The sequence below is a fragment of the Erpetoichthys calabaricus genome, chromosome 2 (genome assembly GCF_900747795.2).
Source record: "Erpetoichthys calabaricus chromosome 2, fErpCal1.3, whole genome shotgun sequence".
Taxonomy (NCBI): Eukaryota; Metazoa; Chordata; class Cladistia; order Polypteriformes; family Polypteridae; genus Erpetoichthys; species Erpetoichthys calabaricus.
Window position 1 is genome coordinate 96,277,498 of NC_041395.2, and position 4,609 is coordinate 96,282,106.

The following is a 4,609-nucleotide window of genomic DNA, read 5'->3' on the forward strand; positions in this document are numbered from 1 at the left end:
TTTTTTGAAATAACATTATCTCAAAAATGCTACAGATCCTATAATAAATAGTTACTTGTGTATTTGACTTACACAGATAATTTTAATCAGTGCCTTCGGTTCATTTTATTTCATGTAATTAATGGTGATGTGTGGATTTTTGTTTATTGTGGATATAATGAAATTTTAGTATGTTTTCAGTGTAGAGGTATCTGAGAACCAGGAAAGAGAAACAAAAAAATGTTTCATGTATAACATGTGACAATGAGAAAAAAAATCAATTTCTTTGTGAAATTTACTTAATACAAGATACAAAACATACAACATCTTTATTTGCCACATACAGTGCTCAGCATAAATGAGGTACTCTCTAAAATATTCTTTCAAAAACTCATCTGTCTCCCTTTAGAATTAATGTTTTCTATGAGATCCTATGCCATTAAACAGTCCAGCAAGTCTGGTGTTTTGGTTGCAAATGAAATTTGTCGGTCTAAAATTGCATTTGTTGATCACGGTACAAAAATGAGCACACCCCGATGAAGGTCTTAGTTATAACACTTTACAAAATGGTAATTAACAGGAACTCAACAACAGATGAGTCTGATCTGTCATCATACATGGTGCCACATGGAAGAGACATGTTCCAAGATGTAATAAAGAAAGTAATTTCTTTACACAAAAAAGGTCAAGGCTTCAAGAAAATTAGTAAAGCACTGCTAATCAGTCAGAATACAGTAGCAAAAGTGATTACAATATCCGAAAGGGATGGACTTGCGCCAAACTTTCTGAGATGTCCAGGTTGTCCATGGAAGCTAACACCTTGATGTGAGGGTTTTGTGATAGGAAGAATTGAGGAAAATCGCCATGCAAGTTCATCAGAGTTCACTAAAGCAGTAGAAAGCCAAACTGTTGTGACTGTTCCTCACAACACAATATGAGGTATGTTACAGTGGAGTCACATACAAGGGTGTTTATACACAAAGAAACCATATAAAAATTTATATTCTTAAAATTAATGATTTGCATATATTCAAAGAGAATCACAAGCATATATGAAAATAATCATTATATCTTAGTGCACATTAGTATAGCAAGGATTAAATCACAAAAAAGCCTGTGCCTGTATATTTGTATTTTTCTTAGCAAGCTGGAAACCACCAAAATTTCTTGAGTCAAGATCAAGTATGCAGAGAGAGGCTGACAGGCAAGCCCCCCCCCCCCCCCTTTTTTTCTAGGTGGTGAATGTGAGCTGAGGACTAGAGATAATAGTGGCAGGGACTGAATGGGTTCAAGGTGGGGAGTGGGCTGGTCAAGTGGCCATGATGGATAAGATAAAGTGTTACACTCATTAGGCTGGGAAGCATTGGCGGAACTAATTAGAGGCAGGGCCAAGGTAACGGGAAGCTGGGAGTCAGACAAGTGTGAACTCTTGAAAAGAACTGTAAGATGGCCCCATTGCTGGGCACTCATTTCATTTAAATTGAGACAGTGTGTACATCACGCAATACAGCTTGACTCTGCCTGCACATCGTGAGGTCTCTGAGCACCTGTATAGCGTCACATGAAAAATGCACAATACCCACAGCAAAATATGGTGGTGGCAGTGTTCTTCTGTGGTATTGTATGAGTGTTGCAGGCACCCGGGGAATTGCACTTTATTGATGGTGTCATGAATTCACAGATGTACTGTGTTACCACTTCTCTGTGTCTTGGGTCACCGGGCACTCTTTCAACATTATAATTGCCCAAAACATACATCCAAGGCCACTGCTGCATTTTTGAGGAAGAAAAGGGTGAAAGTGATTTAGTAGCCAAGTATGGCACCCGACCACGACCCAACAGAACACCTGTAGAGCATTCTGACAAGACAGACTGAGCATCCAGGCTCTGAAAGAGCTTATTCTGCATGAATAGACATGGCAGTACGTTGCCAACTTGTTCATTCTATGTCTAGATAAGCTGGCGCTATTCTTAAAAATCATGGAGGCCGTACAAAATAATAGATTTGGTGGAAATTGTTGTCAGGTGTATTCGTTTTTGTCATACATTAACAAAAGAAATCCATCCATCCATCCATCCATTTTCCAACCCGCTGAATCCGAACACAGGGTCACGGGGGTCTGCTGGAGCCAATCCCAGCCAACACAGGGCACAAGGCAGGAAACAATCCTGGGCAGGGTGCCAACCCACCGCAGGACACACACAAACACCAAGCACACACTAGGGCCAATTTAGAATCGCCAATCCACCTAACCTGCATGTCTTTGGAATGTGGGAGGAAACCGGAGCGCCCGGAGGAAACCCACGCAGACACGGGGAGAACATGCAAACTCCACGCAGGGAGGACCCGGGAATCGAACCCAGGTCCCCAGATCTCCCAACTGCGAGGCAGCAGCGCTACCCACTGCGCCACCGTGCCGCCCACAAAAGAAATGTTTAATAATATTTTATCATAATTCTGCTAATTGTTCTGTTGGTCACTGAGAAACGAATAAAAATGTTAATTTTCAAGCAGGGTGTAGTCATTTATGGTGAGCACTGAGCACAGTTACACTCATATAGCATGCAGTGAAATGTCAACCTGGTTCACTACTCAGATTATGTGAAAGAGATTAAAATGATAAGAAATATGCATAAATAGAAAGCAAGTAAGACTAAATTAAGCAACTTAAGATTGTACTATTAAATAGAACAATTACAACTTTAAAATGAAACTGACCAATGTAAACTACACAACAAAACACAAACCACACTCTCTCTACAAGCAGCAGTAATTGTATAACATGTCCAATGTTTAAATTGGTCAAACATCATAGATAGATAGATAGATAGATAGATAGATAGATAGATAGATAGATAGATAGATAGATAGATAGATAGATAGATAGATAGATAGATAGATAGATAGATAGATAGATAGAAGGGTGGAATCATTGACCCACAAGGAGTAATTTTAAGTACACTACTGTGTCTAAAGTCTGTTTTACATGTGCATTTAAGTTAACCATAAGCTGATTAATGTTCTCACCACTTAAGCCAAGTTTGGTCATCACGTCAATGCACATAGCAGAATCAATGCTTTTAAGTCATCACATTATACTAATTGCCATTAGTATATGAATAAGAAGTGGCAAAATACATCATTGCACAGTGATTACAAAATGATCTTAAATGGTTTACTAACAGGGCACATATTTGCAGTTTTTATGTTAGGATAATGAGCACTGTAATAATAATCTGATCAGCCTTGGGTCGCCTGTGCAGTTTGCCTGTCTACTTGGGTTTTCCTCCTACATCCCTAAAGGAAGTCCAATTCTTTTGAGTGGTTGTGTGTGTGTGTGTGTGTCAGTAGACCCTGTGCTGGGCTGTTGCCCTGTCCAGGTTTGTTTCCTGTTTGCACCCAGTGTTGCCAGAATGGTCTCTGGCCACTGTGGCCCTGAATTAGATTAAGCTGACCTTAGAATGTTATGTTACATGATCCCTTGTGTATAAGTGTGTGTGAGTTGTTTTTATGCAGAACAACCATAAGTATTTTATAATACTGTAAATATCTAAAAAAGAAAATAATATTGTAAACTAATAATAATTGTAAAAATAACATATATAGTGGATTATTGAACTATGCCATGATTGACTGCCGCTAACAGAAAATGAACCAGTGAAAGAAATTTCTTTCTCAGTTTTCCAAAAGAAACTTTTATAAAATCCCAGGCCATTACTAAATAATATCACTGCCAGTCTATAAAAGCCGTGCATCTCAGCACACAAAGAGTCCTTTAAATCACTACATATTACATGCCTTTTAATCAATCATTGTAACAGGTTAGTTCAGACATTTCTGTCACTTTGCCATTTATCACAATGACATGGCATGAAATTCCCTTCTGATATTTAAAGTTGTTTGTAACAATATAAACTTCACGATAGTTGCAAAAAGTAAATCAGCTCCAACTCCAAAAGCATACTTATGTTGTTATTTTTATCTGTTTTAACATTGTAGTCAATCAAAACACCAGCTATACAAGACTGCATGAGTCTATTGCAGGGTCCACTCACAAATACATACATGGGATCAATTCACAGTCACCAATCAATCAAACTTGCATATTTTTAGATATGTGTGAGAGAAACTGCATTAAGTAGAGGAAGGTATGAAGAAGTTCAATGTCCAGGTGCAAGACTGGAACTCAGGATGCTGAATTTCCTAGTCAGTATCATTAACCACTGAGACATTGCACAATGTAAAGCAGCTTCCTGGCAATCTGTCAAGTGCTCTTCTTTTAAGTCCTTCTTGCTCAATCTTGTTTATTGTAACTAAAGTCTGACATCACGTGGTTTAATCGTTGGAATTTCAGTCTATGCTTTGCCAACTCTGGCTGTTTAAAAGATTTTTTTTTTCATTTTTTTTCATGACTTGTTAGTGTTTATAATCTGCCATGCTGGGTCATTCTCACATTGTACATTTTTTTTCTAAGTTGTCAACTTAAGTAAGTAATACTCAGACCTCCACTTCGTTCTCATGTGTTTCTTTCTAAATATTTAATGATTCCAGTTAATCAGGAGTTGGATGCTTGAGTTCAGGGGATAAAACCCTAGATGCCCTCGTGCCAACAACACTACTTGGCGAGCA